The following is a 12,468-nucleotide window of genomic DNA, read 5'->3' on the forward strand; positions in this document are numbered from 1 at the left end:
TTTACCATCAACACTGCTTACAGTAGCACTAACTCTTGGGACAGGCAGATCTTTCTCAATACTATTTAATGACTTAGCAGTCAAGTGAGTCTTCTGTGTGTGATGGCTGCACATATTGGAGGATTGGAATCAATCCTTAAAGGGGTGGTTCACCTTTAAGATAATGTTTAGTATGCTATAGAATGGTCAATTCTAAGCAACTTTTCAATTGGTCTTTATTTTTTTTTATAGTTTTTAAAATTATTTGCATTTCTCTTCTGACTCTTTTCAGTTTTCAAACGGGGGTCACTGACCCCATCTAAAAACAAATGGGTAGTTCACCTTTAAGATAATGTTTAGTATGTTATATAATGGTCAATTCTAAGGAACTTTTCAATTGGTCTTCATTCTTTTTTTTTTATAGTTTTTTTTTTTAAATTATTTTCCTTCCACTTCTGACTCTTTTCAGCTTTCAAATGGGGGTCACTCACCCCATCTAAAAAACAAATGGGTGGTTCACCTTTAAGATAATGTTTAGTCAATTTTAAGCAACTTTTCAATTGGTCTTCAAATGCTCTAAAAAGGCTACACATTAAGGGGCAGATTTATCAAGGGTCAAATTTTGAAGTAATGGGAGTTTTTTTGAATTCCCACAACTTCGAAATTCAAAGAAAAAAAGACCAACCGAAAATTATTAAAATGATCAAAGTTTTTTCTGAGGGTGAATAGACCATATTTGAATCGTTAGAATCGAAGTAAGATCGTATTCTATCGAATTTGATTTTAAGTATTTAAAAAAAAAAACTGCTGAAATTGCAAACTGGAGAGCTGCTGAATAAAAAGCTAAATAACTAAAAAAACAAAAATAATAAAAAATTTAAATAAATTGCAAAATATCCCACTGTCTACATCACTGCATCTACTACTACGACTACTAAAAGTTAACTCAAAGGTGAACAACACCTTTAAAAGACTAAGGTTTTGGGACCTAATTCCCAGCAGTATTTCTTGGCAGGGATCTCTTCTACTAGACAAGGCATTCTTGAACTGGTGGTAGAATTCTACATGAAGTGTTACATGGATGATCAGTCCTTAAATTTAAGATGCTTATTTATTAGACCTTGAATTTTTCTGGTTGAGTTTTTAAAATGTTCAAGATTTATTAGGCTCCTAAACTGCTAAAAATCTAAATCCAAAAATACTGCAGCTAAATACTGTCAAAATCATGTAGAAGTCAATGGCAGATGGTCCTTTAACATATGTTTTACCTTCAGGATTCTGGCTGTTTGTGCTGGTTTTCATTCGATAATCCACTAAACTCAAGATGTCGCAAGAAGTCAAATCCTTGGGGTGTCAAAAAAGTTTTTGGACAAGTTTCAATAGCAAATTAAAGTAATTCAGGTTTGAGCGTTTGGTCAAATTTTTATTTACTTTGGTGACAAAAAGTTTGGTTATTTATTAAAACTCGATTTTACTTTTAGTCAAGTTTTTAAGTAAATTTTTTTATAGATAAAAATGATTTATTATGCTCCGAAGCTGTTAAAAGTCTTAATCCAAAAATACTCCATAAAAAAACCTGTCAAATTCATATACAAGTCAATGGCAGCTGTCCCTTGTAACAATTTGAAGATGCTTTTAATCTTCAAGAATTTTGGTAGTTTTGGGGGGTTTGATAAATTTTAGCTTTTCGAGTGCCAATTCGATAGAGCTGTACAATTCGAGTTTTTTTTTCCGATCCAATTTTTTCAGTTAGGTCAAGTTTGTTTATAGTAAAATATGAAAAGAAATTAGTTTTAGTAAATAAAACCCTAAGTAAATTCCCTCCTGAATGTCTAAGGGGCCCATTCATCAAGCTCGAGTGAAGGATTCGAAGTAAAAAAAACTTCGAATTTCGAAGTGTTTTTTGGGCTATTTCGACCATCGAATGGGCTACTTCGACCTTCGACTATGACTTCGAATCGAAGGATTCGAACTAAAAATCGTTTGACTATTCGAACATTCAATAGTCGAAGTACTGTCTCTTTAAGAAAAAACTTCGACCCCCTAGTTCGCCACCTAAAAACTACCGAACCCAATGTTAGGCTATGGGGAAGGTCCCCATAGGCTTGGCTAAATTTTTTTGGTCGAAGGATAATCCTTCGATCGCTGGATTAAAATCCTTGAATCGTTCGATTCGAAGGATTTAATCATTCGATTGAACGATTATTCCTTCGATCGTTCGATCAAATTTTTGCGCAAAATTCTTCGACTTCGATATTCGAAGTCGAAGGATTTTCATTCCCCAGTCGAATTAATTAACCCTCGATATTCAACCCTTGATGAATTTGCCCCTGAGTGTAGCACACTTATGGGGGCTTCAAAATAGCCATTTAGCCTAATTTAGCATGCCCGTGAACTTTTTACATACTTGTTTTGCTCCCCAACTCTTTTTGCATTTGAATGTGGCTCATGGGTAAAAAAGGTTGGGGACCCCTGTTCTAGAGAGGTACAGTATCAAACAGGCGGGTGAAGAGGAGTTTTGCAGGATGGTCTTTACTGGGAATAAATAAGAAATATAAACTTGTTTGGGGTTTCATAATAAACTGCAGAAAATCCCGAAGGACCAGTAAGATATTTGCTTCTTGTGGATTTACCATAATCTTTGTATTTTTATCTGTTACACTGTTATGTTCCAGTGTTTCTTCACTGACAACTGGACTTTTACAATTTAGTAGTTTGTGGCTATTGAGAAGGAGTGCAGTTCTCTAAAGGACTGATAGCTATATTAGATGAGGCCATATGATTTAAACTGCATGGGAGGAATTGTTTCGCAGTTTATTGAGATAGTGCAAAAAAGGCATCTGGATGCAAAGAAACACTAATTATATATCTAGGAAAAGTTATGTTTTAGTTTAGATTATCTTTTGGTTTTTCCTATGCATATTTTCTTTTTCCTTCCCCCTCAGCATGGCCACGATCACAATTATAACAATGTGGCAGGTGCAGAAAATGACTTTGTTTTGGGAACATCTTTCCTGTTGAGATTTATTGTATACATCTGGATGCATTCACACAATAATGAGGGTTAGGGTGTACATCTGTGCACTTTTGGGGAGGGAGCAAAGCTGAACTGGTTCTTCTCTTACAAAGATCACAGTACATATTAAGAAGATATTTGCCTTGTATTGATCATTATATACTGTGTATGCTGGGAAGAAGAGGGAATATTTAAAACAATGTTTTTTTGGTTAGAGACAGAGATGTGTGTGTCTTGTATCTATATGGTTTGAGCACCTTTATTATAAACATGAGCTTTTGGAGGTCCCTTGGAAGCAAATCTATTCTGAATCATTGACAATAAATTATGATCCTGAGATTAAGGGAATAGACGTGAATTTACATAGGGGCAGATTTATAGTAAATTCGAAGTTGAATTTTTGAGTTTCAAAATTCACACATTCAAATTGCAATTTCCCTATTCGAATGTAAATTTGAATGTGAGATTTAGCACACCTCCACCATGGAAACCTGCCGAGTTCATGTACAATGTCAATGGCAGAGGTCCGAGTTGAGCCATTTAGAGATGTTACTAGCCTTCCTGACATTCTAGTTTTTTATCGGGAGAAAAATTAGATTCGTATGAATTGAATACGAATGAAAATTTTTGGGTCGGAACCATTCCATCGAATTTTAGCCATTTGAATTTTTTCTTAAAAAAAAAAAAAAATGAACATGAATTCGAAATTCGACCTTTGATAAATGGGCCTCTTAATATGCAGCCTGCGAAAAACAGTTTCATTTTGACAAAACCCAGCTTTGCCATAGGCACTTGCACTTACATATACGTTAGTAACTGGTAAAATGTTTATTTTCAACTTCAAAAGAGTCAATAAAAAGACAGCTGATTATTTAAGGATAGAGTTCAGGTTGATACCCATATAATTGCCTATTATAGCGTCACAGTGGGTTTTCTGTAAGAAAGCTTTTCACATCCATTGAAACCTTCCTGAAGTGCAGTGTAAAAGGCTAAACTTGCGAAAGGAACAGACAGCAGGAAAAATGAGTGAAGCGTGGGCAGTTATATAACATATTCCAACTTGCAAGCTTTTAATCCAGCTGAATAAACACAGTGACACCATAGCAAAGATTACTTTGAAGTTGGTGGATTACAAAAATGAATATTGACATAAAGTGGAACAGAAATAATAGTGCAGTAATGATCACCAAACTTAGAAGAAACATTTTATTCCACCCAACCCACTGTGTTCCCTCCACAACTAAGAAGAGGGTGTGCAGCTTTAAAGGAGAAGGAAAGGTTAAAACTAAGTAAGCCTTATCAGAAAGGTCCATCTAAATATACCAGTAAACCCCCAAAGTAATGTTGCTCTGAGTCCCCTGTCAAAAGAAACACTGCATTTCTTTCCTTCTATTGTGTACTCATGGGCTTCTGTATCAGACTTCCTGCCTTCAGCTTAAACCTCATTGCCCTGGGCAAGAGCATGCTCAGTTTGCTCCTCTCCCCCCCCTCCCTTCTCTACTGTAATCTGAGCCCAGAGCAGGGAGAGACTCAGGCAGGAAGTGATGTCACACCACATTAATACTGCAGCTCCTATTCTAAACAAACAGAGAGTTTCTAGAGCTTTTTACTCGGGTATGGTAAAACATTCTACAGAATAAATATAGCATTATAGCTTGCACTATTGCAGCTAATCTATTGGCAATAAAATGCCTTTGTAGCTTTCCTTCTCCTTTAATATAGAAGACTAACCTGCTTCCTTCCAGCTGCTACTGACCTTCAACTTCCAGAACCTAATGATAACCATCAGCAGGAGATCAACAGATTAATGTCCATGGGATACGGCATGTAGGAGAAAAGGGATTAAATGAAGAAAATGGACAATCGGCTTTTATAGGCTTATGAAAACACAGAATTACTTTAAAAACACATAAGGCTCAATATAATTGGTAAAATGTTAGATAAAAAGATAAAGATTGGGCCACATCACACCTAAAAAAAACACGAAAGAAAATGCCAGTTTTGGCTTCAAAATACAGTACTTTGTGCCCAGGGTGGAGAGTTAGAACTTACTTGGGTGTGTCAGGAAATAATGTAAGAAATGAGAACATTTTAGCCATTACCATTTACGCTCCTTTCAACTTCGAAATAACAAACCACAGGCACCAAAGGTCAGATACACACGTGTGCAAGCATGAAAGGTTTCCTATATTCAAAGTTAAGTAAAACAAATCAGCAGCTTAACCACCTCTGCCAGGGAGACTGGAGCATAGATCCATATTGCCTCCACCTCAAACAGGATCTCAGAGGAAAACAGCAACTCTATATCTAATAATAAATGCAGTAATAGAAAAGCAATGCACACTCAGCAATATGAAGTGCAAAAACTTTACAGTACATCTTTGAACGACTTTGTAGCCATGTCCAAGTAGGGTCAAAGCTATCATATACAACATAGGCACTGACAGATTGGAATTCTAACAGTTATATCAGGAGTAAATACAAGGGACTTCTTCCCCTACATCCCAAATGCTAACATTTGTCTTCCTGTCTGGGGCACAGGTATAAGGATTAGTGGCTAAATATTTGTGATGAATATTTCCTTTTTAACTTTTTTCTGAGAATTTGTCCTACACTCACAAATGAATCTGGCTGTGCTTAGAGTATCTAAATATCAACATAAACGTACACATATCCTTGTAATCAATGGGCACATGTTTTAAGGTTACAGAGGCTACGCTTCTAGCATCCCAACTATTTCTAAGGTCTCATATGACCTAACAATAGATCTAAACTAATCATGCTGCCCCAGTTAAGAGCTATAATTCTACTCCTTCCTCCACTCCATATTACTTCTCTCATGCTTGGATTGGGGTGGGATCTTTAGTGGACAAAGCACAGTTGGACTCTCCAATATAAAAAAAATCTGAATTCCAAGCTTTATAAAACTGGAACACTTTATCTTACTTCCCTCATTCTCAGATAGCGGCAGGGGTGGCAGGATCATTAGTGAACAAAGCCCAGTTGGGCTTTGCTACATAAAAAGCAGAATTCCCAGCTTTATAAAACTGCACTTGCTGGTGCATGAAGAAAAGGGACCTACTAATGCTTCCTGATGATTGATTATATATTACATATTTTTTTCAGGTCTTAAGCAGGCAATTGGGTGACTTTTCCAATGGAACAATGCACTGGCCTATAGAATAAATAGTTCCAGTGAGCTTTTTGCAACATTATATTCATATTGATAATATAGATTTGGGCTGTCCAACTAGAGGCCAATTATGGCCCTCCAAAGGATTTTTATGGCCCCAATCTATTTTAAGGTTCCATATATGACATCATCACTTTAATTTAATCTTGCCACCCACTGATCTAGATCTAAGAAGCACCCAAACTTTGGGTTTAGCACCTAAAGGAGCATAAAGTAGTCATGGAGGCCTATCCTGAGATAAAGGGTGCATACTTGTATACTGTCCTGCACACTCCTGGAATTATATTTGTCAGGTTCTGCAGGAATTCGAGCCAGGGACCTTTGAGTTTCGAGCTTGGTGCCTTAACCATTGGGCAAGTGAGTTGCTTACTATCTATTACCTGACCTTTGCAGCCCTAGCCCAGCGGCAGCCTGATTGATGGTTTGGGGTCAGCAAATCAGGGCTAACCCTGCCCTATATAAAGCCAGCCCACCTTACCCTCCTTGCCTGAGCATTATCTATATTAGCACTGTGGCATCGCTCCTAGCTAAACGTTCCTGCTCTAACCTCCTTTCCTTGTGCTACCTTACATTGAACTCTGCCTTGTTTATCTTGCCTTGTTCTGGTCCTGTCTTGCCTTAACCTTATTCTGCGTTGTCCTTACCTAATCTTGACCTGACCTTGCCTGTTTCTGTTTATTTCTGTTTTGCCTATTTTGAACCGTGTCTTTTATCTTCCCTTGTCTCGCTCTGTATCTTGTAATGCCTTTTTTCTCCAGTCCTCCTCTCCCCAGTCTGATCTATTCCATGCCTGCTCCATCCTGTTCTGTCCTATCCGATCCAGCCTGTCCAGATCTATGCCCACTCTGTCCTGTCCTAATCTATACTTGCTCTCTCTCCTGTCCCGATCTATGCCTGCACAGTCCTGTTCCGATCTATGCCCACACCGTCCTGTCCCGGTCCAGTCTGATTCTTCGCCCTCTTCAAGGACTCACCCTTCCCTCATCAACCTCCACATCTCCCCCTACCTCACCCTTGACAGTGACAGACTATTTGACTATTTGCACATATCTACCTTTTGATTAGCTATGCATGGCCAGGAAATGTTGGACCTTATGGAGACGTTTGAACCCAGATGTCTGAAAACTGTCTGAAAACTGCTGATTTAGATGTAATGTCAGTTCCTACAAAATGTAATGGATGCTGTTACACTGGTTATATTGATATAATTAAATACCACAAGGATGGGCAAAGTAATACAGAACTCTGTTCAATTGGACCTTTGTGAGGTTTGGTTACAGATTCGTTTCGTGAAACCATATCACTTAATTAATTGCTTTACTATTTTGCTTCCAACCCATTTACAGATATACTTGAAAAAGAATAGCATTGTACAAACATGAATAAATCTTTACAGTTAAAACAAAGCATAAATCACACTTTCCTTCATGTCACTATCACTAGCAGAATTAATAATGTTGATCTAGGGACATGGAGTTTGAGGAAAGACTGTGGACTTGGCAAATTACAGTTTGGGGATTTAAACCCAAATACATTTTGCCAACAACACAGTGTGTGTGTGTGTGTGTATATATATATATATATATATATATATATTTGCAAAAAGAGCGACACTCACAGGGTTTTCTTTGCAGTCAAAATTGTGTTTTATTCCACTCAACGTTTCGATCCCCCACAGGGATCTTCGTCAGGAGATTACAAACAAACAACCAGAGAACCATTCCCATCCCAGAATTTAAACCCACTGGCCGTTTTTTGGCGCTCAAATCTGTTGCTAAGCAACCACCGTAAACAGTGACAAAGTATAGGGATCCGTGTTATAGGGTGTAAAATAAGGGAAAGTGTTTAGGAGCATCGGTGTGCTGGTTTAGTACAGCAGTGCAGGAAAGGTACGTGTGAGAAAGAGTTAGCAGAGAAAGGACAAGAGAGGCGCTTGCCTCCGTGTCAGAATAAAACTATTATCCTGGATGTTAACCGTAAACCAATCAGAGTCATCGCAAAGGTTACATTGTCCAATCGGTTGACAGTCTAGAGGTGGGTGTGCGCTTTAGCGCTCTGAGGCTTCTGTACGCCAATCGGGTGCTGAATGTTGGTTACCGGGGCAACCAGGTAACGCCGTCACAGGCTGAGAGCCGTATCGGCTTAAAACCTTCAATGCGCACAGAGGCAGAGAGTGGCGCTACGATCGCCAAAATACTTGGGTAAACACAGCAGCATTAATAGGGGCCCCAGGATCGCCACGTTAGTGGCTGGTCTGTGCCCCTAGTGCTTACCGGACGAGCCCCAGCGTGTATATATTAATTGTATGCGGGCACAGGCAGCCTGTCCGACTTTGACAGAATAATGGGTACTTAGGCCACTCCCCACATAGCACTGTCCTGTGGACATACGGGTCGCAACTTGTGACTTATCCAATAGTTACTGACATGTTCGGGGCAGCGAGACTGGGGAGAATAGAAAAGAAAAGAAAAGAAAGGAAGAGAAAAGGGGAGAGCATAGGTTAAAAAAGGGTAAAAAGAGTTAAAAACAATCAGAGTATGGCAGAGGCAATGAAAGAGAAGAAGGGGACAAAAGACATAATTAGTCAAATATCATATGGCAACAATGGTTATGGGTCCCCTAGCAACCACCATCCGTGGTTTTAGAAGTTGAATGATGGCATACAGCAATTGTAACTGAAACATAAGGTAAGTAGACATAGCAAAAAACAACAAGGTTCAAAGAATATAGGGGTAGTAGGTATAGTCCATATAGAGCTTATAGGAAGCAACTAAGAGGTAATGTTTCGTTGAGTCCTCGAGGTGTGACAGTGTCCAGTCGATGTATCCATCTTGCCTCCCTCCTGAGAAGAGCCTGATCTCTGTTGCCACCACGTGGCAAAGGTGGCTGAAAATCTATTGCCATACACCGAAAGGTAGGTAGACTGTGCCCCGATTGGAGGAAATGTCTCGCTACAGGTTGTTTAGCCGATTTTTCTTTGATGGCTCTGCTGATTGCCGATCTGTGGTTTGCAATCCTGTCACGTAAAGAGGTGGTAGCTTTCCCCACGTAGTAGAGGCCACAGGGGCATGTAACAATATACACTACAAATGATGTGGTGCATGTGAGTCTGTGTTGGATTTTAAATCGCTTGCCGGTATGTGGGTGAGGGAAATCTTTGCCTACAAGGAGAGACCTACATGTGGTGCAGTCTGGACACCGGTAACACCCCAATTTTTGCTGCCCACTAAGCCAGTTGTGCGTCATCTGTGATCTTTCAGTAAAATCTGTTTTCACCAGGATATCCTTAAGACTATGGTTTTTCCCATGTCCAAACATGGTAGGTTGGGCCCCAAAGAGAGACAGGCTATTGTCCATAGCAATAATAGGCCAATTTTTTCGTATACTGTTCTTAAGGTGCTTTGAGATGTGCGAAAATTTAGATGTAAAAATCAGCTGTGTAGTCGATGACTTGTTTGAGGCTTTTCCAATAAGTAGATCAGCTTGTGTGAATTGCAGAGCCTTCTGAAGCTGTTGCATCAATGTTTCTTCCTTATATCCCCTATCAAGAAACCTAGTGAACGATTCTCTTAGTTGAAGTTGTGCTTTCTCTGGGTCGGTATTGTTGCGTATAGTGCGCAAAAATTGCGAATAAGGAATCGCTCGGATTGTAGAGGGTGGGTGATCGTTGGCCGCATGTAAGTGGGTTTCCTGTATAGGCTTGTTCCCAAGCCACCTTGCGTCTTGTATATTAGTAAATCAAGGAATTCTATACACTTTGTGTCAAATTTCAATGTGAACCTGATGGGCGTATCCAGGGAATTTAGTGTGTTGAAAAATTCAGTCAGTGATGCCGCATCTCCATCCCATATTAGCAGCAGGTCATCGATATAGCGAAGGTATGCTACTAGCTTTTCCGCAGCCCTCGTGCGGATGTGGTTCTGTTCGTAGTTGAGCATGAAGAGATTCGCATAAGAAGGTGCCAGGGCACTGCCCATGGCTGTGCCGGATATCTGTAGATAAAAGGTGTTCTCAAACTTAAACTTTTTATATATATATATATAAAAAAAATGTATGTCTAGATTATATCAATATATATTAATTACACTTTATTAGGAAAGATGGCTTCACTGGGGGAAGACAATGTGTTAGGCCAGCTTTTTTCCTGGGCAAGTGCTCCACTCCCCACTCTGATCCTGAACTTTTGGCACTCTTTCCCTACCCCCAATCCCAGTGGCAATTTGGCTGCAAGAACAGGTATGTGGCACACTGGGGGGAGCTGAGGGAAGGTGTAGTTCGCATCTAGGGTAGCGGCCCTGTGTGACAGCCCCCGTGGGCCCTGGACACCCCAGTCTGACACTGTATTTCTACACAGCTCTGTGCCCCAATAATCTTCATCTATGTTTTTGTTTTCCATGTGTTTGTGACAACATTTTCAGGTTTCCTTTAGCGCAAGGCTATTGTCGCTCAATCTTGCTTCAGATTTGTATTTTTGCTTTACTTTTATTTTTTACTTTAAGTTCTAACATTTTTATCTACAGTTAAAAATACACTTATTCCTACGGGCACAGATTGACATCAATAAATCAAGTCAATGCCTTACTTCTAACATGTTTGTTAAAAACCATGATCTGTTAAAGCAGTTTACCTTTTTATCAGAGTTTTACCGACTGGGACATTTAGTCAAATAGGTTGCGGCAGTTATGAAAATACCCAGGATCTGTAGTCTATTTTTCTGTATAACAGACATGCCTGTTCAATTGCAGTTTACTGAAATGTAGCAAAACAAAACTTAACTCAGTGTTTCACCACAAACCCATAAAGGCCCAAAAGCTGACAGAATTGTTCTATAGAATTGTTGATGGAAACAAGTGGACTGCCATGTTTTGTGTATACTTTATAAGTTTTTGCATTCCAAACATTCCAAACATCAGTGATGTGTTTGCTCTAGAAGAAGAATTGCTCTAACAAGTCTCTATTGCAACCTGCACCAGCCTACACATTGAAGTCAATTTTTACGCACTCAACAATTTTTCTCGCCCCGAATCATCCGAATGCATTAAAGTCAATGGGTGTTTTTTCTTATGCGCATTTTTTTGCGGTAAATTTTCCCTCAGCAAATTTTTGCCGCAGTTTCATGATAAATTTCTAACATGGTGAAATTTGGAATTTCTCTATGTGGACTGGCAGTCTATAGAAGCCTCAGTTTGACAGTACATCTGTTTTATGCAAAAAAACTTGCCTCCAAACCAGGAATTTAAAAATAAGCTCCTGTTTTGAGGCCACTGGGAGCAACTTGCAAGGGGTTGGTGAGAAACATGTTGCTCAAGAGCCACTGGTTGGGGACCACTGATCTACACATATGCAGTATGTTTAAGACATTTGTTTTCTTAATATCCATGGAATGGATACTGCTTGAAAATTCAGTTAAAGGCATAGAACATCTTGCACTAGAATTAAACTGTAGCTCCCTGCCGTAAACATTGATCATCTGTGATTGACAACTTCTACAGGATTGCCTGAAAACAAGCTTTCCATGACTGCAATTTAGAATTCCCAAGTGAATGTTTATTTAAGTAAATTAGACTCTCGGAATACCCAGAAATCTTCTCCCAACCTTGTACAGTATTTTTAAGATTTACTTTCTGACCTGGATTGACTGGCTAGTATTTCTGTGTTTTCTCCTGCCTGGCTACACTTAAAAACACTTTGCTTAAAGCAACTGTTACATAACAGCAATGCACACATTTTTGTCTGTTTCTCTCTGTTGTTTTTCAAATGCACAGTGAAGAATATAGGGCTCATGTCCATATGGCAAAAATGCGTGCAGCGTTTTCAATTTACATGTAAATTCTATTCATTCAGGGTACTTATCTATACATGCTCTTCTATACTTGCTTCTTGAACCAAAACACTGTTTGCTTCAGCTTTTCTGCATAAAGAGCAAAGGACATGTGCACAGGCACACCAGAGCCTGAAATTGACTTGATCTGCTTGATACTTGTGGGATCACTCTGTGTGGTGTGCTTACACATTCGACCGACTTGGACCTAATGTATCACATACAAATCACTAATATTGATCTGCCAGTCTGGAAGCTTATTAGCGTTTGCTTTTTTTTAAAAATTGTGTGCAGCTCATGAGGATACCCACAACTATGCTGAAATGGAGAAGTGAAAAAACCATTGGATGCATTTACCTGCACTTCTGACTCTTGGGTTATTCATTCCGCATTTCGCCATCTGCAAATTTTTACGTGAAACGGTGGCATAAATTTGGTTGCGACAAAAAAGTAGCCAAG

This window comes from Xenopus laevis, chromosome 7S, assembly GCF_017654675.1.
Source record: "Xenopus laevis strain J_2021 chromosome 7S, Xenopus_laevis_v10.1, whole genome shotgun sequence".
Classification (NCBI taxonomy): Eukaryota; Metazoa; Chordata; class Amphibia; order Anura; family Pipidae; genus Xenopus; species Xenopus laevis.